The sequence below is a fragment of the Helianthus annuus genome, chromosome 12 (assembly GCF_002127325.2).
Source record: "Helianthus annuus cultivar XRQ/B chromosome 12, HanXRQr2.0-SUNRISE, whole genome shotgun sequence".
Classification (NCBI taxonomy): domain Eukaryota; kingdom Viridiplantae; phylum Streptophyta; class Magnoliopsida; order Asterales; family Asteraceae; genus Helianthus; species Helianthus annuus.
In genome coordinates, this window is record NC_035444.2 from 146,066,144 (window position 1) to 146,090,076 (window position 23,933).

Below are 23,933 nucleotides of genomic sequence, written 5' to 3' on the forward strand. Positions count from 1 at the left end.
ACCGTGGACCGGATCCGTTGCTCCCCATCTTCCGAAGCACCACCTGCGGATCGGTTAATGGAATGGTTGCCACCACCATCGTTTGATCGGAGTATCACTGGTCTTGCCGCCGTTTGATCGGAATACCATTGTTTCACTTCGCCAGAGGGGATAATAGATATATGGGGAAGTTGAAGTGAAGGGTGATGACTATTGAGTGGACCCACTTTCTTTTATTTTAGTTTTTTATTTTGTATGTTTATCATTAAGGGCAAAAATGACATTTTACATGTAGTTAACTGAGCAAACTAACAACCATCCACTCTGGGGACCATCCGAGTAACAAATGATTAAACCACAGGGAACATACATGCTATTTTGAAAAGGTGGGGACTAAATGTGAAAAAATGACAAACCACAAGGACATAAACATTCTACATCTCCAACAAATGTAGAACCATTTTCAGGTACAATTACAAAGTCGTAAATGAGGATCATCAAGATGATGCCAACCATAAGCATGAATATAATTAGTTGTATATCAAAGCTTAATCACAAGTTTAAGTCGTTTACTATTATAAACATTTCGTGAAAATTTCCCAAGAGACCAACAACTCATATTTTGACTTTTAAAGTCAAACTTTGCTAAAGTCAACAATTATTATCTATAACTTAGATTAGACATACTAAAAAAAAACATCTTACACAAAACGCATTACAAATCAGAGTGACCCATTAATTATCATAAAATTACAATTCTTTATTCTTGACATTCAAATTCAGTTTCAACATGCATGATCAAATCACTCATGTTAATAAACATATAATATAGTATCTAATATAATGATTCATTTAAGTAGACAACTGAATTATATTAAAGAGAGTGACTAACATAGACATTGGAAAAATGAATCTACATGTATTTTTAAAGGTCCCCTAATTTGATACTCACTTCCGAAAAGATTTTGTTTTATAAATAATAATAACAATGTTATTAGCCGTTAAATTCCTCCACTAATCCCCACTAAACTACATCTAATCCTACTTCAATTCCAACACTCATACAAGCTACTAAACCTATCTTTCTCTGCACTCGCCGAATTGTAAAGTGTCAAGCTAGCCACTACACTCACCATTATGGTGCTCATAGCCTTCACCGGTACTGGAACCATGGCTCAGGAGTTTGGGGTCGCACCAGAGACTTCCCCATCAACGGATAGCGATGGAACGGTGTTGCCGGTACCCTGTTCGTATACCTTGTTCGAGCTCGAAAAAATGTGCCCTTAGGCCTTAACGAAATTGGTTATTGGGCTCACTAAAGGTCTAAACCTAATGCCAAAAGGGTTAATAACTAATCTAAACCATAAGAATATGTTAGGATCTGAGTTTGGATTGATTGTGATTTGTGTTTGAATTTAGATGAACAAATGAAAGAGTAGTGCAGCGGAATTTAATGGAACCAAACTTTTCACAATCAAACAGAAGAAATGCTATCAATCATACATTTTCTAACACTGAATCAAATGATTAAATTTATTTTTAAACTCTGATTACAATGTGTGTATGATATGCAAACTCCCCCTCAGCCTGAGCTCAGTGTTTGTTCATGCAGAAAGAAGATGGTGAATGAGCTAAACAGAATAGTACAGAGTACTGTTCTATTTATAGGCACCTGCAAACCACTGAGCATCAAAGCTGACGTCACCATGAAAGTGACATCTAACCTCCTAACAAACTCTAACCTCTGATCTATACAAACACTGCTATGCTAACTACTGATATTATATTTCAATGCATAAACTAAGCATAAACTGCTGCTGCATCCTTCCACTGCTGTGAACCCAGCAGTACTTGTCATGATCAGCAGTGCTTGAACCAAGGCAGTAGATCGAGCAGCAGAGCTTTAGTTCTTCTATCAGACTTTGTCTTGGTCAGCAGTTGTAGGTCAGCAGATTGTATGATCAGCAGATAGAAGGTCAGCAGATGTTGAAACCACTTTCAAGGGGAGAGACTTGCAACCAGACATCTGCTTATTTTGAATCTACTGCTGTGATCCAGTTTTGGCTTTTATTATCTGTTCCTTTGGTAGGGTTCAATCCCAACAATCTCCCCCTGGAACAGATAATGCATAAACTCTCCATTATTGTAGATTTTTATTGCCTCAACAACAGTTCCCTTATTTGCCCTTTGAATTATAGTTCAAAGGTTAAGGCATCTGTATCATCTTCATCCCTGCTAAGTGGAAGATCAAGGAGATCCTGCAAATCTTCAAGTCTTAGGCCAAGAGCTTGTTCCCTTGTAAATTTCTTCACTTCGCCATCTGCCCTGACCATAGTCAATACGTGGTTCTGTTTATCAGTTTTCCACTCTTGTATTTTTAGGCGAGATGGGTTTCTTGGGAGATTTTTATTTGTAGAGGAGTTTGGTGAGGCTGGCCTATTCATAACTGGCTGAGCAGTATGTGCAGATTTTCCAGTTCAGATTCTTCTTTCAACATTAACAACAGACCCTTTTTCACAATGGCAGTTCCAGTAAGAATCTCTTGAACTGTTTCAGAACCTAACTGGCTTTGTCTCCTTCTTTTGTAGATGGCAGTACCAGCAGGAGCAGTGGTTCTTTTGGGATGTGGCTTTGATGATCCTTTTGAAACCTCTGCTTTGGAGTAATCAGGCTTTTGTGGAGCTGTTGGATCTTTCTTCCTTAGCTCTTCCAACCTTTTGTAGGTGGCCCTGACCCTTGCTTCTCCCCACTTAGACACAGAGTTCTTTGACCCATAATCAGCAATTATCAGCTCCTCTTTCATTCTCTTCAGCTCTAAAGCTTTATCAGCTTCAACCTTTTTGAATTTTTCTGGGGGAGTCTGTTCGACCTTATTCTTGATCATTTCATGAATCCTTGCTACTTCCTCTTCAAGCTCAGGAATGGTCCAGTTTCTGAACATGTGTTCCCCCCCCCCCCTTGTATGTCTTGTAGGTCATTATATTTTCAATGTAGTCTTTTCTCAAGGACTCATCTGCCCTTTCAGAGATTTGCTGACATACATTTTTTGCAAATTGTTCCAAAGCTTTGACCTGTGTAAGTAGAAACTGATAGTTTTGTTGATACTCTCTATCAGATTTCCCTTGTTTGTTTTTGATTGAGATATCCTCTGCTTGCTTGGCCTTGATTTTCAAGTACTCTTCAATATTAGTTGGCCTGGGATATCCTTCAATCGATGGAAAGCTCCTTTTGGCAGGGTCATCCTCATAGTAGAAAGACTTAATTTCATCTCTGACTGTCACCAGTTCAAGAGGAAATTGAACACCTGCAGGAGGTAAGGGTTTGTACAGTTGAGCTGAAGAGAGAGGAATGGGTTTTGAAACTGTGACAAGTGCTTGGGATTTTGAAGCTTTTGGTGGTGGTGATGGAGAATCATCCTCTGATATGACAACCTTTCTCCTTTTTATTTTAGGGAGGGCAGATGATGTTTTGGGTGGATTAGTGGGAGTGATTTGGATGGCAGTGGTTTGTGACTGACTAACAGTTGTTGAAACAACTGGTGTTTCAACCACTGTTGTCATTACAGCAGATGTTTTGACATCTGTTGTCTTCTGCTTTAGGGCAGGAACGGATGGTGGTGGTAAAGCAGTGGTAGTGGTGTGTGCTGAAGTGGTGTGTGTTTGAGTGGGAGCAGTTGTTGTAACAACTGTTTGGGTGGAGGTTTGATGTTGGTGGCTTTTGGACAGTGGTTTTGAAGTGTGCTTTTGAAGGCTGGATGGTGTGGATTTGGGTTTCCTTACTTTTCTAGTAAGATCTCTTTTTGGAATCGGATTTTGATCATCCTTTTCACCAGAACAACCCTGCGCATTCAGCTTTATGAAAGCTCTTTTCTCCTCATTCCACCTTGCTAGATCCTTTGCCGCTCTATCCTTCTTTACACTTATGACAGCATCATCAAGTGCATTTTTGGTAACATCAACCTTTTTACTACCATCTGGCAAAGGAATATCTCTAAGCATTGCATCCTTTTCTGTGTCAAGGTATAGCCCATTATCAATCCCCTTCTTTACCCACTCCTTCATTTTCTCCCCCTTTTTGGCATTATCTGCAGGGAGGTCATCAATATAAAGTACAGTCGGAGGAGCAGTGCCAGTGGTTTTCAGCAAATGGGCCTTAAGAGCCTTGATGTCATCGTTTGTATCCCTGAACCTAGACTCCATTGCCTTTTTGAGCTCTTGAACATGTTTGGCATGTTGGTGCTCGGCCAACTGAAATTGTTGATGGAGAAAAGGTTGAAAGAGGTTCCAGAGCTCATTTGTAACATCTGCTGGTGGTGGAGCAGGTGTTTGAGATGGAACAGCAGTGGATGGTACCTTTTGAATTGTTAACAACTGTTGCAGCATTTCTTTAATTTCGACAACAGATGTATCCAATTTTTCAACACGTTCCGTCAATTCTTGGTACTTTAAACCATCACCCAATTTAATGGGATCATCTGATTTCCCACTAGCAGTGGTTTTATCAGAAGTTGAAGTAGGGAGTGTACTCCAAACATCAACAACTGATGCCCCTTTTTCTTGTACTGGGGTCTTCTTCCTTCAACACTTGATAATCTTTTGATGTTACCAGTGGTTAGTACAAACTCATTGGCAGATAACAGAGGTGTTATAGAAGGAATTGCCTCCAAGGAAGTCTTATTGATGTAACCACTATCCAAGTGTAAACCTGTAGGTTCAACACTTGTAGTGGCTGCTTCACTTGGAATACCACCAAGAGTTACGTGTAACTCAAGGGGTGTAACCTCCTCAGGTTGTGTTGGTGGGTTAGCAAATATTGATACATCAAGCCCAGTCTCTTGTTGAGGTATTTTCTCATGAACAGGTGATTAAGAAGGACTGGTTTGTGCTAGGTTCAAATCAATTGCATCCAACAGCAGTTTGGTGTTTGGTGGAATTGGGGATGTGAAGGTAGGTTTAGAAAGCGGAATTGCCCCGGGTATTGGGCTGTGGAGGATGGAAACGAGTGCTTCCAGAGCCTCATGATGTGGTGACCCTGTGTGTACAACCTGTTCTTTTTGTGAAGAGACAGGAGGAGTTTCAGGTATAGGTTGAGATATTTCTACCAACTGTTGTGAGGAAGTAGCAGCAGTGGTTTGTTGTGATTTTTGAGCAATCACAGGCAGGTGCTCTGGTATCTCATCCTCCAGAGTTGCCTTTTTGATGGGTTTGGGGGGTTTTTGATTTTTCTTTTTTTGTGGTTTATTGGTGATTTTAGGTGTGGGTTTCAAGACAGTTGTTTAGCTGCCTTGATCACCTTGAGCAGTGGGCTCAGCAGCAGATACCTGAGGAGCAGTGTTTGCTGCTAAAGTCTGCTCAGGCACCTCTGCTTGTGTTTTACAAGGTGCTAACATTCTTGAAAATGTTTCATCAGTTAAGCTGTTTATTTGAAAAGATTCACATTGGTTTATTACCGCAATATCATCCTTACTGAATTGTTTCACAAAATAATAACTTAAAAATCTTGGGAACAGTAAGAATGATTTTGTTTCAACATTTTTAACCAAATCATTGAAAATTGCCTTGGAGTAGTTAAGATTTTCTCCTTGTAAAATAGCATACCCCAAGTTTTGAATTTTCATTGGTATTTCATTAAAGGAAGTGGTTTTGTTTGAAACACACATGAGAAGGGTATGAAATAAAAATCTTGTTGCAGAAGGGAAGAAACCTTTTTGTAAGGTATCCCTCTTCATTGTGTCTGCATACCCTCTCTCAATGAAGTCAATTTTTAACTCGTTTTTAGGGAAAGAATCGTTACCTTGCAGATCATCGAGTTGAAAGACTTCTGATATAGATTGTGGTGTTATTCGGACTGCTTTCTTCTGCAGAGTAGAGTTAATGGCTATGGCGTCTTTTCCTTGTTTTTCAAGGATGCAATTTTTCCAAAACTCTCTCTGAGTTTGCAGGTAAATCGGTGCATCAGCGGTTAACAAAGTTTTGTACTTTGAGGCGTTGAGCAGATGTAGGATGGAATCAAATGTGTCGATGGTACCGGGTTTTATGAGAAGACCCAGTAGATTATGAGATGGTTTGTGTGGTATTTCGGTGGAGGTAGCCTTTTGAGAGGCCCCTTTAGAAGCTTTTTGCGGATGATTTCGATTTGGTCATTTTGAAGATGAGAATCGAAGATGAAATTGTGAAGGAATTTGACGAAATGTGATGGAAACTGCTTTGAGAAGAGAATTTTTGAGAATTCAATTCGACAGTGAAACCTTGTTTGGGTGTTGAAAAGGGGGTTTTATAGAAGAAGAGTGAATGCTAATGTGGCAGCAGTTACAAAAGGTCTGACCCCTAAGTACTGCCCGCATGCCATCCCCTGGTGAGGTGAAGGACAGTACTTTTTAAACAGTACAGGTTGTGAAAACAACTGGTGAAGACAGTAGTTGTAGTGATAATGGATGACAGTGGATGCTTTTTACCATCAGTAGATAGCCTAGCAGTGGATGCACCACTGATTTTGACCATCAGTGGTTAACCAAAGAAAATGAGAACAGGGGATGGCTTTCAGCAGTGGACAGACTTTTGTAGCAGCACAGACTTTTGAACCCATCAGTGGTTATGGCAGACTTATTTTAATGAAAAATTCATTTTTAGCTATTTTTAAGGATGGATTTTTGATTTTCTGAAAACATTTTAATGCTTTTATTCATAGAAAAACAGGATTTTGCCTGTTATTCCATGTTGAGCATACCACTCCTAGAGATCAAGCTTTCAAAGGTAGATGTGTCTAATGCTTTGGTTAGCACATCTGCCAGCTGATCCTTAGTTGGAACATGATGCAGAGAAATCAAACCTTTTTCATAGCAATCCCTCACAAAGTGATGTCTGATGTCGATATGTTTGGTGGTTGAATGGGAAACTGGATTTTTGATGATATTTTCTGCTGCCTGGCTGTCCAACATGAGTGGTGTCTTCAAGGCAGTGATACCAAAATCCAGTAACTGATTTTGAAGCCAGAGCAGTTGGGCTGTACAGCTTGCAGCAGCTATGTATTCTGCCTCAGCAGTGGATGTGGAAACAGCTGCTTGCTTTTTGCTTTGCCAAGACACTAAGCAGTTGCCTAGGAATTGGCACCCTCCTGAAGTGGACTTCCTTGTTTTATCACATCCAGCAAAGTCACTATCTGAGAAACCTGAAAGCTCAATTTTACCATCAGCTGGATACCAGATACCTAGTGTGGGAGCACCTTTGAGGTATCTGAATATCCTTTTTACAGCAATAAGGTTTGACTTTCTAGGGGATGATTGGGATCTTGCACAGACACACGTTGCAAACATGATATCTGGTCTAGATGCAGTTAGGTACAATAAAGACCCAATCATGCTTCTATATAAGGTTTGATCAATCAAATCATCCTTTTCTTCAGACATGACCAATTTGTTGGTTGCAATGGGTGTACTACATGGCTTACAATCATCCATATCAAATTTCTTTAAAAGTTCTTTTGCATATTTTCCTTGATGGATGAAAGTGCCATTTTGCAGCTGCTTTACTTGGAGACCAAGAAAGCACTGGAGTTCACCCATTGCACTCATTTCAAACTCAGTTGTCATGAGTTGTCTGAACTCTTCACACATTTTATTACATGTGCTTCCAAAAATGATGTCATCCACATAAATCTGGACAATCATCAAATCCTTTCCTCTCCATTTTAAAAACAGTGTTTTATCAATCCTGCCTCTGGTGAAACCAATGGAAAGTAAAAAGGTGGAAAGAGTTTCATACCAGGCTCTGGGTGCTTGTTTCAAGCCATACAAAGCTTTGTTTAGCTTGTAGACATGATCTGGATAAAATGGACCCTCAAAACCTGGAGGTTGACAGACATATACCTCTTCTTGAATCTTACCATAGAGGAATGCACATTTTATATCCATTTGGTACACCTTGATATTGTGGTTGACAGCAAAGGCCAGAAAGAGTTTGATTGCTTCAAGTCTTGCAACAGGAGCAAATGTTTCATCATAATCAATTCCCTCTTCTTATCTGTAGCCTTGAACCACAAGCCTGGCTTTATTCTTGACAACAATGCCCCTTTCATCAGTTTTGTTTTTGCAGACCCACTTTGTGCCAATAGGACTTACATTCTCTAGCAGTGGTACAAGCTCCCATACTTGTTGTCTTCTGAACTATTGGAGCTCTTCTTGCATGGCCTCTACCCAGCTGTTGTCTTTCAGTGCCTCTTGGTACTTGACTGGCTGATGGAGTGATAGAAAGCCAGCAAAAAGACAAATGTTTTGGGACTGCTTTCTTGTGAGCACCCCTTCATTGATGTTGCCAATGATTTGATCTGGTGGATGAGATTTCAAGAAGATTAGCTCTCCTTGGTAGGGAATGATGGCATTTTGTGGTGAAGGCTGCAGATGTGTATCATCTGAGCTAACCACTGCTGGTGACTTTGATGACCCAGCAGTGGCTTCAAAAGGTGGAGGCATTGGAGGTAAAAGTGTGAACACTTGCTGACTTTGATCCACTGTTTGAGGACTTTTGTCAGCAGTGTTTGATGAGGTGGAAGCAGTGGTTAAGGGGCTACTTTGGTCAACAACTGTTGAGGTAGCAGTGGTTGAGCTTTGACAACTGTTTTGAACAACTGATGCTCCCCCTTTTGAAGCAGACTTTTGAGGAATGATGATTTCATATCCATAGTCTGGTGATGAAACCTCTGATGGACCTGCAGTGTTAGTCTTGACAGCAGTATTTTCAAAAGTGAATTTTTCAAGATCGAACAATTCTGCAGGATTTGCAGGGATTTTCAGTGATGAAAGTTCATTGAACTTTACATTCAAGGTCTCTTCCACTGCTTTGGTCCGTGTATTAAACACTTTCTAGGCCTTAGCAGTGGATGACTATCCCAGGTGATATCCCATGTCGATTTTGGCTGCAAACTTTGAGATAGAATCTTTTAAGTTCAAAATGAAGCATGGGCAACCAAAAACTTTGAAATATGAGATTAATGGCTTTATTTTATACAGAATTTCATAAGCAGTCTTTTTGTGCCTGGAATTGATTAAAACTCTGTTTTGGACATAGCAAGCAGTGTTTACTGCCTCTGCCCAAAAAGTTAATGGCAAACCTGAATCTGCAAGCATGGTTCTGGCAGCCTCAATCAGTGTTCTGTTCTTTCTTTCAACAACCCCATTTTGCTCTGGTGTTCTAGAAATACTGTACTGCCTTACAATCCCTTTCTTCACACAGAAGGCATCCAACTCCTTATTTTTGAATTTTGTGCCATTGTCACTCCTGAAGACTTTTACTGGAAGGTTGATGCGTCTCAGTGTGTATATAATTTTAGATATATATTTAAGCCCTTTTTACACTTTTAGCCAAGTTTTAAATTTATAAAACACGAAATTTACTAACACTAAACACACATATGGGCAAGTGCACCCACCGTGGACGTAGTATAGTGTTGGTAAGATACCGAGGTCGTCCAAGGACACAAGAGCTTTTAGTACCGGTTTATCCTCAACGTCTAATCAAATCAAAAAGTTAGAAAAGGTTTTTAAACTAAGAAAATAAAAACTAACTAAATGCTGAAAAATAAAATAAAAATAAAAACAGATAGACAAGATGAATCACTTGGATCCGACTCGTGTATTAGTATAACCTTTGATTATTTTCGCACTTTTGCACTTGTTTAAGAGATTATCTTAGTTATTGTAGTAGGCCCCTCTTTTGATGGTGACGTTACCCTCAACCCAGTAGTTTGAGTCAGCAAGGATACAATCCTAAAGGGTCGGATTATTGAAAGATAATGAATTAAGTTATTAATGCAAATTATGGTAGGCCCCGCTTTTGGCGGTGACGTTACCCTCGGCTAAGTAGTCTGAGTCAGCAGGGATACAGTCCTAAATAGCCGGGTTATAGTATTAATAGTAGTTAACTTATGAGGGGGTCAAAGAGTTTGGATCCCCGCCATCCAATACATATGGGCATTGAAGGAGATCCTACTAAATTTGACCCAGGTCCCTTGCAGGACCTCTAAACGCTGAACAAGGGCAAGACCCTTACCAAACCGTTCCCTTAACCCCCGACCAGGTAGCCAACATACCTCCATATAGACCGTGGAGATATGAATGGTGAAAATCTTTTATTTTATATAGACAGTAAAATAATGCCAAGACACCACGGACAAACGATAAGGAAAGATCACCTTCAACATAAGTAACTAGTTATTAAAGTCATTAATACAAAACCAAATAAAAAGTGCAAAAGATTAAAAATAAAAAGTATTATACTAAACACTTGTCTTCACCAAGTGATGTAAGAGACTTAGGCAAACATGGCCTTGATTGTCAAGAACTCTTACGATCAATCTTGGATCCCGAGACGACTCACACACTCTATGATGGACAATGGATGATGGTGTTGTGATGGTGGTGGGTGGTGGATGAAGTGTGAGAGAGGTGGTGTGCCAAGGGATGAGTTGAAATGAAGCCAAGCACTCCTATTTATAGGCTGAACAGAAGGCTGGGCACGGCCCCGTGTCCGCTGGACACGCCCTCGTGCCCGTCTGACACTATCTCTCTTCATTAATTGTAATTCGCAATTACAATTAATGCGCCTGCTATACTTTCGCCACGCCCCCGTGCTCACTGGACACGGCCCCGTGGTGGGCAATAGAAGCTTCTATAGGTTTGTCTTTTCTGCTGCTTCTTGGGCACGGCCCCGTGCTGGCTGAGCACGGGGCGTGTTCAGTCTTCTGACTTCTCTATTCTTGCTTGGGAGGATGCCGTGAGGGGTCGGGCAATCCACTTTTGTTCCTTTTCTTGTATTTATGTTAGATTTAGCTGTCTTTTTGCTTCTTTTGTGAATTTGAGCTCATTTCATCCTGAAAATACAAAAGGAAGACAAAAACACTCTTTTTCCAACATTAGTACTTAAAAAGGGTTAGTTTTATGCCTTAATTGATGTAATTTATATGTTGCATTTTACACACATCAAATACCCCCACACTTGAACTTTTGCTTGTCCTCATGCAAAACTCTTTAATATGTGGCTTACACTCCCAAATGGAATGGGTAGAAGAGAAGGTTTTTGGCTTGTCATAGAGTGTCGAGAATCCAAGATCTTTTTGGTTTTATTTTTATTTATTTACAATCCTACTCGTTATGATTTATTTAGAACGTTTCATAAGAGAAATTACTTATTTGGGCATAGCATGCCTTTTTTAAAATTTCATCTATATACAAGTTCACATACCTCACGGGGGATCACTCAACACTCGGCCGAAGGTGTATTTTTAGTGAATCACTCGAGAGCGGCATGGAACTTATTCCTACCATAAGCTTGCCAAGCAATCAATCCTCCTCCTTTTTAACTTCATACCTTTGTAAATATCAAGAGGGCTTTTTGGGTGAAGGGTTAGGCTTGGGCTAAAGGTGGGTGGTTGGGTTAGTGGTTAGTAAAAGGGCGAAAAGGCGTAAAAAGCGTCGGTTTTCGTAAAACACTTTGTTTTATTGACTTTTTTATTTCGAAGTATTTCTCCAAACAAGCTTTTTGTTTTGATAGCTTTGTTTGTTTATTTCTAACTTCATCATCATTTTTTTAACACGAAAAACCGAGCTTGTTACTAAAATAAAGGGTGAAAATAAAAAGGGTTTTTTTTTGTGGGTAAAAAGGGTTTTTAGGGTAAAGAAACGAAAGGTTTAGGCTCAAAGGGGGTTAACTAGGGGGATTTTGGGTAGGTGGTAAAAAAAATGAAAAATAATGGTGTAGAAAAAAAAATGGGTTAGTCCTAATGCCTCCATCATTTACTTACTTGGGTTTAAGTTGGTAAGGACTGGGAATGAATCGTCATGGCAAGTTCTAGAGTCGTAAGAACCAAGCGGCTATTCACACAAGAAACGAAAAATGAGCATTTAGTCAAAATATGTAAATTTCGTATGCTCAATAAAGGCTCAAAACTCACTTTTGTGGGAATGGATTTTTATGTGATCAAGTATATATAATCAAATTTTAACTAAGCTTGTCATGCCGTTTCATAATTTTCTTATGTTGGTTCTTGTTATCACGACGCTCTCAGTTGTAAATTTGTAAAAATATAACCTTATTAATCTTAGGATTCCAACTTAAACTTTAGACAAATAAAAAAAATGAAAATTTTTGAAAAATTTGGGGTGTTTAGCGGTTCCAATAGAGTTTTGTGTAAGGCTTGTTAATAGGACTTGCAAAATTTCAAGGTTTTAGCTTCCCCCCCACACTTAAATTACACATTATCCTCAATGTGCGTTCTTCTTAGCAAGAATTATTGCAGTAGGATAATGGCTAGGTCCCAAAAATAAATTTTTAGGTTGATTGGATGTGTAATACGGTGTTAAAAAGCAAAGATTTATGTTACTGGCAGTCTGGACACGGCCCCATGGGGACCGGACACGGCCCCGTGTTGAACTGCAAGTAACGAAAACTTACAGAAGGCGAACACGGGGGCGTGTTGGTTAGACACGGCCCCGTGTCTGGCGAAAATTTCCAGGACAGTAACCAATCAGCAAGTCTGGGAGGTGAGCACGGGGGCGTGTCGGCTGGACACGTCCCCGTGTGGACAGTCTGTAAGCCTGAAAAACAGGTTTCTTCCCCCGGTTTCTCCATTCTGGGCCTATAAGTGCTAAGGTTTAGCACTCCAAGCCTTGGTTTGTACCTGTTTCATCACTTAATACCACACCAAACAACATAAACATCCTACATTACCATAGTTAATTGTCTCAAACATAAAGTAAAAGAAAAATAAGACGGAAAATAAAAGTAGTCAAGGAAAGTAAATTGTTCAACATTTGGCACGCAGGCCATAAACTGTTCGATAGAAAAAGGGACTTAAACCTGTGGGCTTGCCATCAACCCGCTTCTGTTCCTTCAAACCTTCTACTCCATGTCTTCATCGCTATCATCACCTCCATCCCCATGCCCCGCCATATACTCCCGGATGCTACCGATATCGTCTTGTATATCGTTGATGTTGCATTCAATAGCTCCAACCCGGTGGTATGTGTTGTTGGCGAGGTTGTAGGTGTTCCTGGTACACATGAGGTTTTCCTGCAAAAGATCATGTAAGCTTTGGAAGTTAGGAAAACCGCCTCCTTGTGAGGAGGATTGACCCGGATCACCGTGGGGTTGGTATTGGTAGTGGGGAGGTGGTGCGTGAAGAACCAGGGCCTCCTGTGGGTTCCATGCATAGCCTTGTGCCCTTTGGAAGCTCACTGTTCCGTCTTCCGCCTCATAAAGTAAGTTCATGGCTCGGAAAATGTGGTAGTCAACTCGTCCCGACCATGGACTTCTTTCAAAGGACCTCGGAATTCTCGTGAAATGCTTGAAAATACGGTACACCCACCCCCCGAAGAAGATAGGTGTCGGAGCGCGAGCAAGTTGATTGAGATGCATGTTTCGTAACAGGAGATACGGAACATCGAGAGGCTTCTGGTTGTGGATACAGTGAAGGACAACCAAATCTTTCAACCCTACAACGCCACTACTGTCGTGAAGTTGGTTAAGAGAGTAGGTGAGGAGCCTGTGAATGTAGCGGTAGAGCGGGTCCCTCAGCTTAGTACTCTTGATGCTGCTAGGGTTGTAGATTCCTTCACCGATTTGAGCCCATGCGGCTTGACGTTCATTTTCATCCAAGTCTCGTAATCCACCGGTATTTTCCTCATTCCCCGATTCCTCTTCCCCGTACAGTCCTATTATAGCTCCAAACTGTGCCATGGAGATCGAGTACCTTGTCCCGCCACACCGAAATGCAACCCCTTCATTGTCAAACGGGTCACACCTCGAGGTGAAAGTGAAAGTACTGTAGAACTCCATGGTGCATTGATGCACTGACCGAAGCCGAGTGTTCAATGCAACTGCTAGTGGTCCTGTAACGATGTTGTTGAATCGGTCCAGCTGGTTCACCATGGTTAACAGGTTCGTGCATGCTCGCCTGGGATACTCCTCGGGTCTTGTTTGAAGTACTTCGTATCTTGCCCGAGCATCGAGTTCGCTTGCATTGAACCTTGTGAACTTTGCCATCTAAAAGAATACACCAAAAGAATTAGCACGAAACAATGAGATTTTTAAAGAAACTGCAAACAGTAGGCTGGACACGGCCCCGTGTTCAGTGGGCACGGCCCCGTGTCCAGGCGTCTGTAACCCAAAAACTTCATTTTTCGTCCCGGTCCCGAAAATCTGAAAATTTTTAGCCAAGTAGTTGCGGTTTCCCCCGAAAATGAAACCCTAAGTGTCGTTTTTCCCAAAACAACCCGTTTACCCTTCCAATTTCATCTTTTTCGGTTCAAAAACAAGGGTTTGAGGTTTTAGCGAGAAATCAGACAAATCTATCAACAATTCAAGTGTATTTACTTCCTATTACACTAATCTAAACTACTACTAACAGATTGCATCAAAAATTTGAAGTTCGATCCGGATGAACTTAAAGAACCCTAGATTTTTCCCCAAATTTTTGATGTTTAACTACATGCAAGTAACTAATCTAACTACTAATGATGATAGAATCATACCTTGATGTTGTTAAACGTGGAGGTAACGTCGAAAATCTGCGGAAAATCGCCTGGAACCAGAGCGTTTTCGGCAAAACGGGGCGTGTGGAATGAGGTAACTGTTATGGAAAAGGGGTTTTATCCCGACAGTTGCCTCGACACGGCCCCGTGTCCAGCGGACACGGCCTCGTGCCGAGCAAATTTAAAAATATTTTTTTTTTCGTGCTCGTGTGCATGCCCCTTTTTCCGAAAAATGGTTAGAAGACTTACCGGTTTTTGATGTACACTCGCTTGTTTGTAACGTGTCGGGTATGATGTGGATGCTTTTTCATTCGCTAACCGTTTGAAGCGAGATCTCCTCTTCTTCATCCTCAATGGATCCTCGGTAGAGTTTCAGCCGTTGGCCATTGACTTTAAAGGGAATCCCATTTCGAGCTTTAATTTCTACCGCACCGTGAGGAAAAACATGGGTGACGGAAAAAGGTCCTGACCACCTAGATTTTAGTTTACCAGGAAATAATCGAAGTCGTGAATTAAACAATAGAACTTGATCTCCCACCCGAAATTCATTAGACTTAATATATTTATCATGTAAATTTTTCATTCTTTCTTTATAAATTTTGGAGTTAGAATATGCATAGTTCCTTAATTCGTCTAATTCATTTATTTGACAAAATCGATTTTTACCCGCAGTTTCTAAGTCTAAGTTTACATTTTTTATTACCCAGTAGGCTCTGTGAGCTATTTCTACCGGCAAGTGACAGCTTTTTCCATAGACGAGCTTATACGGGGTTGTGCCTATAGTGATTTTATAAGCAGTTCGAAAGGCCCATAAAGCATCGTCCAGTTTGTCAGCCCATTCCTTTTTATTTAATCCTACGGTTTTTTCAAGTATTCGTTTTAAACCTCGGTTAGTCACTTCGGCTTGCCCATTTGTTTGAGGGTGATACGCTGTTGAGACCCGGTGATAGACCCCATACCTTGTTAATATTTTTTCGAGTTGATGATTGCAAAAATGGGTACCTCTATCACTTATCAAAGCTTTTGGTGTTCCAAAACGAGAAAATAATTTTTTCAGAAATTTTACCACTACTCTTCCATCATTTGTTGGAAGAGCTTCGGCCTTCGCCCATTTAGACAAGTAATCGACTGCCACAAGTATATATTTGTTTCCTTTTGATGGTGGGAAAGGTCCCATAAAATCGAGTCCCCGCACATCAAAAATTTCACAAACGAGAATGCCGTTTTGAGGCATTTCGTTTTTGGAAGAAATATTACCTGATCTTTGGCAAGCATCACATGCCTTTACAAGGTTTTGTGCATCCTTGTAAATGGTTGGCCAATAAAATCCTGAATCAAATACCTTTCGTGCGATACTAGCGGCACCATGATGTCCTCCGTATGGACCTTCATGACAATGACGGAGAATCCTTCGTGCTTCATTACCATGGACGCACCTTCGGATGAGCTGGTCGGCACACATTTTTAAAAGATAGGGGTCTTCCCAAAAGTAATGCTTTACATCAGCAAAGAATTTCTTTCTTTGGTGATGCGGCCATCCTTTGGTGACTATACCGCTAGCTAGATAGTTAGCATAGTCGGCATACCATGGTTCTTGTCTACTCTCCATCATTTCCAAGGATTCTGTGGGAAATTTTTCGTTGATTTGCTCGTCCCTGGTCGCCTCCAAAGCTGGGTCTTCTAGGCGTGAGAGATGATCTGCAGCAGTGTTTTCTGCTCCTCTTTTGTCCTTGATTTCGATGTCGAACTCTTGGAGGAGTAGAATCCATCTGATCAAACGGGGTTTTGCGTCTTGTTTCTTGAAGAGGTATCTGATAGCTGCATGGTCCGTATAGACTACAGTTTTAGAAAGAACAAGGTAAGAACATAATTTATCAAAAGCAAATACCACAGCTAGTAATTCTTTTTCTGTAGTTGTGTAATTTTCTTGTGCATCGTTAAGCGTTTTACTAGCGTAATAAATTGCGTGGAAATGCTTTTCTTTTCTTTGTCCCAAGACTGCTCCAACGGCAAAGTCACTTGCATCACACATGATTTCGAAAGGGAATTTCCAATCGGGTGCTATCATGATAGGTGCATTGACTAGCATTTCCTTGAGGGTTAGAAATGCTTGATTGCATTCCTTGTCAAAGATGAAAGGTGCATCTTTTTCAAGTAATTTTGTTAGAGGTCTTGAAATTTTTGAAAAGTCTTTGATAAACCTTCTATAAAATCCGGCATGCCCTAAGAAACTTCTGATTGCTCTAACGGAGGATGGTGGAGGTAATCGAGAAATAGTTTCTATTTTTGCTCGATCAACTTCCATACCTTCGCTTGAGATTTTGTGACCGAGTACTATTCCCTCCGTTACCATGAAATGGCATTTTTCCCAGTTAAGGGCGAGGTTAGTTTCCTCACATCGGGATAGCATTCGTTCGAGGTCATCGAGGCATTGGTCATATGAGTCTCCAAAGATAGAAAAGTCATCCATGAAGACTTCCATTGTCTTCTCTATCATGTCATGGAAAATGGCCACCATACAACGTTGGAATGTTGCAGGTGCATTACATAGACCGAATGGCATGCGTCGATATGCGAAAGTTCCGTAGGGGCATGTGAAAGTTATTTTCTCTTGGTCTTCTGGTGCTATTGGTATTTGAAAGTAACCTGAAAAACCATCCAAGAAACAATAAAATTTATGACCGGATAGTCGTTCTAACATTTGATCAATGAAGGGCAAAGGAAAGTGGTCTTTCCTTGTTGCTTCATTTAATCGTCTATAGTCTATACGAACTCTCCATCCTGTGACGGTTCTTGTTGGTATTAATTCATTTTTCTCGTTAGTTATTACCGTCATACCTCCTTTCTTTGGGACTACTTTGACGGGACTTACCCATGGGCTATCGGAGATAGGATAGATTAGTCCAGCGTCAAGTAGTTTGATGACTTCATTTTTAACCACTTCTTGTACATTGGGATTTACTCTTCGTTGTGGTTGAATTACTGTTTTGTAATCATCGTTCATTAAAATTTTGTGCGTGCACATGGAAGGACTTATTCCCTTAATATCTACAAGCTTCCAAGCGATCGCGTTTTTGTGTTTTTTAAGAAGATTAACTAATTTCTCTTTTTCTATGTTACTTAATTTAGAAGAAATAATTACAGGTAAACTACCATCTTTGTCTAGAAAAGCATATTCCAAACCTTTAGGAAGTTCTTTGAGCTCAATGGGTGGGTCTTTAGAAGACACCTTATTTTGTGGCTCATCTAGAGCAAGAACCTTAAAGGTTTGTTCTATGGCGATCTCTTCTTCAACAAAGTGGTCATCTTCTTCAATCGTATCGGGTGGTTCATCTTCATCTTCAATTAGGGGGTCGTTATTGCCAAAAGGATATTTCATTGAACGCTCAAGATCTATGCTCCTTTTGATGCCCCTAATTGAAGAGGTAGATTGTTGAATTTCCGGTTTTTCAAAGCTTTATGAGTTTGTACAAAAGGTTTTCCCAAGACTAGAGGGGTGTCATCAAGGATGACAAAGTCGGTTGGGATTACCATTTGATTTGTTTGAACCAAAACATCCTCAACTACACCGATTGATTTTATCACTTTCCGATCGGATAGAAAAATGGGTATTTGAAGTGGAGAAAAATCACTAATACTTAACTTTTCAAAAATGTAGTTAGGCATTATGTTAACACAAAGATCTTTATCAATGGTGATATTACTAATAAATGAATTTTGAAAGAAACATGGAACCGGTGTAATGTTAATTTCAAAAGGATCTTCTTTTATTAGCGAGGTTTGATCATTAGTTAACTTAACACTTACCATTTCTTTGATTTTAGCATTAGTGTTTAACTCTTTTAAAAACTTGGCATGAGGGGTTACTAAACAATGATTTTCGAAAGTAGGTGACAAGAGATTAATTTCTTCAAAATTAGACTCTTATTGTATTTTAACATTATCGGACTCACCTTTTTCATTATTTAACTCATGCGTTGGTTTTTCACTTTCTTGTTCTTCCATTTTTACATTTTCAACTATCTCTACGTTATTATTACAATTTAGTTCTTCTCTTGCGCGGGATTCCTCTTCCCTTGCGCGAGATTCTTTTATGCAACGTTCGATAGTTTTAATGTGTTCTAATATCCTATTGGTCACTTCGGTGAGAGAAAAAGAATTGGGATCCTCAAAGCTTAAATCCGGTTGTTCGATCCTTGGCTCCTCATAGTACTCATATGAAGTAGATGGTTCACACCATTGTTCTTCATTGTAAGCATATGATGGATAAGGCTCGAAACTTTGTTCTTCATAGTACTCATATGAGGTGGGTTGTTCACGCCATGGTTCCTCATAATAAGAGTATGAAGGTGGTGGCTCATATCTTGAATCTTCAAAGTATGAGTATGAAGGCTCATACCTTGGTTCATCAAAATATGAGTATGAGGGAGGAGATTCATACCTTTGGTCTTCATATGATGTGTATGAAGTTGATGGCTCGTACCTGGGCTCCTCATAATGGTTGTATGAATTGGATGGTTGATATGAGTTACTATATTGAACCGAGTGTGTGTTACGACAATTAGTGCAATAATTACCCCTATAATCATCCTCATCATAGGTGTAGTTGTAACCTCTTGAGTATTGATCCATAAGAACCACTCAACAGACCACAACTGAGTCTCGGGACCAGAAAAAAAAAAACAAAGACGGAGACAGAAGCTGGACACGGCCCCGTGTTGGGTGAACACGGCCCCGTGTTCAGGGTCTGTATCTGGGCGTTTTTAATTAAAGTTACTGGTCACGTTGGACACGGGGGCGTGTTCAGTGAGCACGACCCCGTGTTCAGACTCTGTATCTGGGTATCTAACTAAAAATATGCAGCACGGGGGCGTGTTCAGCGAGCACGGCCCCGTGTTCAGGCTACTGTAAATGCAAACTAAACTAAAATGCAGAAAAATGTGCGCGCGTTTTAAAAAGGTTTTGAAAAACTGATTAGGCCGTCGATTTTAAGCTTTCTTAAAATCCTTGTATCCCCGGCAACGGCGCCAAAAACTTGATGCGTGCCAGTGTGTATATAATTTTAGATATATATTTAAGCCCTTTTTACACTTTTAGCCAAGTTTTAAATTTATAAAACACGATATTTACTAACACTAAACACACATATGGGCAAGTGCACCCATCGTGGACGTAGTATAGTGTTGGTAAGATACCGAGGTCGTCCAAGGACACAAGAGCTTTTAGTACCGGTTTATCCTCAATGTCTAATCAAATCAAAAAGTTAGAAAAGGTTTTTAAACTAAGAAAATAAAAACTAACTAAATGCAGAAAAATAAAATAAAAATAAAAACAGATAGACAAGATGAATCACTTGGATCCGACTCGTGTATTAGTATAACCTTTGATTATTTTCGCACTTTTGCACTTGTTTAAGAGATTATCTTAGTTATTGTAGTAGGCCCCTCTTTTGATGGTGACGTTACCCTCAACCCAGTAGTTTGAGTCAGCAAGGATACAATCCTAAAGGGTCGGATTATTGAAAGATAATGAATTAAGTTATTAATGCAAATTATGGTAGGCCCCGCTTTTGGCGGTGACGTTACCCTCGGCTAAGTAGTCTGAGTCAGCAGGGATACAGTCCTAAATAGCCGGGTTATAGTATTAATAGTAGTTAACTTATGAGGGGGTCAAAGAGTTTGGATCCCCGCCATCCAATACCTATGGGCATTGAAGGAGATCCTACTAAATTTGACCCAGGTCCCTTGCAGGACCTCTAAACGCTGAACAAGGGCAAGACCCTTACCAAACCGTTCCCTTAACCCCCGACCAGGTAGCCAACATACCTCCATATAGACCGTGGAGATATGAATGGTGAAAATCTTTTATTTTATATAGACAGTAAAATAATGCCAAGACACCACGGACAAACGATAAGGAAAGATCACCTTCAACATAAGTAACTAGTTATTAAAGTCATTAATACAAAACCAAATAAAAAGTGCAAAAGATTAAAAATAAAAAGTATTATACTAAACACTTGTCTTCACCAAGTGATGTAAGAGACTTAGGCAAACATGGCCTTGATTGTCAAGAACTCTTACGATCAATCTTGGATCCCGAGACGACTCACACACTCTATGATGGACAATGGATGATGGTGGTGGATGATGGTGTTGTGATGGTGGTGGGTGGTGGATGAAGTGTGAGAGGGGTGGTGTGCCAAGGGATGAGTTGAAATGAAGCCAAGCACTCCTATTTATAGGCTGAACAGAAGGCTGGGCACGGCCCCGTGTCCGCTGGACACGCCCCCGTGCCCGTCTGACACTATCTCTCTTCATTAATTGTAATTCGCAATTACAATTAATGCGCCTGCTGTACTTTCGCCACGCCCCCGTGCTCACTGGACACGGCCCCGTGGTGGGCAATAGAAGCTTCTATAGGTTTGTCTTTTCTGCTGCTTCTTGGGCACGGCCCCGTGCTGGCTGAGCACGGGGCGTGTTCAGTCTTCTGACTTCTCTATTCTTGCTTGGGAGGATGCTGTGAGGGGTCGGGCAATCCACTTTTGTTCCTTTTCTTGTATTTATGTTAGATTTAGCTGTCTTTTTGCTTCTTTTGTGAATTTGAGCTCATTTCATCCTGAAAATACAAAAGGAAGACAAAAACACTCTTTTTCCAACATTAGTACTTAAAAAGGGTTAGTTTTATGCCTTAATTGATGTAATTTATATGTTGCATTTTACACACATCAAAGGTCAAATTGTTTTTCAACCTGTATCACAAAGTCTTGCAAAATACCTGCAGTCTCATCTTTGGAGTGTAAAAAGAAGGTCCATGTAAACCTAGAGAAGTCATCAACAATAACCAAACATTATCTTTTCTTTTTGAGACTCATGACTTGCACTGGGCCAAACAAATCCATGTGCAGCATTTGCAAACACTGGGTTGTTTTGGACTCTTCAATGGACTTAAAAGAGCTCTTGTGTTGTTTTCCTTTTAAACAGGAAACACAGTGTTCAGGACATGAAAACATTTTTTGTGGTAAGCCTCTTACTAAGCCATTTTTTGAAATTTCATTGATTGTTTTGAGATTTGTGTGTCCCACTCTTTTGTGCCATAACTCTGTCTCTTTGTTAGAGGCAGCTGAGAACAGACAGGCATCAGCTCTGGGACACTCTCTTGACATGTCAACAACATAAACATTGCCACTTCTTTGAGCAACAAGTTTTGTTGAGCCTTTCTTGATTATTGTTTCAATCTTACTAACCATTTCTGGTCCGACAATCCTACAACAATCCTTTGTGAAGAATGATCCAAACCCTTTATCACTCATTTGAGACACACTCAGGAGGTTGAATTTCAGATTATCAATAAGATTGACATTTTCAAATTTTACATTTCCAGACTTTACAGTACCAGACCCCAGAACTTTTCCCTTACTATTATTACCAAAGGATATATCACCCCCTCCATGAATTTTGAAATCTTGAAGAAGGGCTTTACATCCTGTCATGTGCCTGGAGCCTCCACTATCTACATACCAAAGACTATCTAAGCATGCAGAAGCTCCCTGCACATGAAGTAAAGGATTAGTTCAAAAAGGTTTCCAAAGCCAACAGGGCTTTGGATGGGGTCTCAACAGTGTCTGGGATGGAGGCAGATGCATGGACAGTGGTTAGCTCAGGGGTTTGTACATTTTTGGGAATGTATTTCTCTAACCACTGTTGGGGGTCTTGACCTATCATCTGTTGATAACCAAAAGGGTCCCTGTTCACTTTTGGTTTAGAGGGCTTTTTGTAAGTCTCATAAACGTGTGGAATCCTTTGGTATGATGCTTTTTCCTTGCCTTTTCTGAATTGATTGGCTGGAGGTGCATCTGTCACCTGTACATCCCTTTGAACAGATGTTTGGTTCAGCTGTTTTGTGACAGCAGTTTGGACAGGGATGAACAGTGGTTGTTTCTTGGTGAACTTAACAGATGATGCTGATGAACTTAAGGATGTTTTTGCAGTGTACTCTTTCTTCTTTTCATCAAAGTTTTTGAGATACACACATTTCTTAGTTTTGTGGTTATTTTTACCACAGATGGTGCAGCTTGCAGCAGGTGAAATGTTGCTTGTTTTGTTTATATCATATGCTTTTAGATGAAAACAATCTTTTGTTAGATGATTCTTCTTTTCACAGAATTCACAAAACAAGTTTTTGATCTTTTCTCTTTTCTTTCTTTTCTCATATTCCTTTGCAACAGAGTTTTGAACCTCTGTTGGGATATCTTTGATAGGAATGACTCTTGCTTTTGGAGCTTTTACACCATCAGTGGTTGTGAAATCCATTGGTTTGAAATTTTCAAGGATATCACACTCATCAGACCATGTGGGTTTAAATTGGTATTTCTCAATTTCCTCAAAAGTTAAGGATCCCACAGATCTATCCAGAGTAATTTTGTTACCAAGTTTGTCGGTTATTTTAACCTCTTGGCCATTTTTGTTGGTTGGTATGATTTCAGAAGAAACAGCTTGCATTGCAGCAGTGCTTGCAATGTCATCATATTTTCTATGACCTATACCAAACTTGACATTGCTTTTAAGCTGTTTCTCAAGCATAACCTCATACCCTTTGCTCTGATACCAATTGTTAGGATCTGAGTTTGGATTGTTGTGATTTGTGTTTGAATTTAGATGAACAAATGAAAGAGTAGTGCAGCGGAATTTAATGGAACCAAACTTTTCACAATCAAACAGAAGAAATGCTATCAATCATACATTTTCTAACACTGAATCAAATGATTAAATTTATTTTTAAACTCTGATTACAATGTGTGTATGATATGCAAACTCCCCCTCAGCCTGAGCTCAGTGTTTGTTCGTGCAGAAAGAAGATGGTGAATGAGCTAAACATAACAGTACAGAGTACTGTTCTATTTATAGGCACTTACAAACCACTGAGCATGAAAGCTGACGTCACCATGAAAGTGACATCTAACCTCCTAACAAACTTTAACCTCTGATCTATACAAACACTGCTATGCTAACTACTGATATTACATTTCAATGCATAAACTAAGCATAAACTGCTGCTGCATCCTTCCACTGTTGTGAACCCAGCAGTACTTGTCATGATCAGCAGTGCTTGAACCAAGGCAGTAGATCGAGCAGCAGAGCTTTAGCTCTTTTATCAGACTTTGTCTTGGTCAGCAGTTGTAGGTCAGCAGATTGTATGATCAGCAGATAGGAGGTCAGCAGATGTTGAAACCACTTTCAAGGGGAGAGACTTGCAACCAGACATCTGCTTATTTTGAATCTACTGCTGTGATCCAGTTTTGGCTTTTATTATCTGTTCCTTTGGTAGGGTTCAATCCCAACAGAATAATTTTGTAAGGGGGGTTATGTTGGTGTTTGTATGGGTGTACCCTATTAAAAAATATTTTACATATACATATCGGGTTTTTACATAA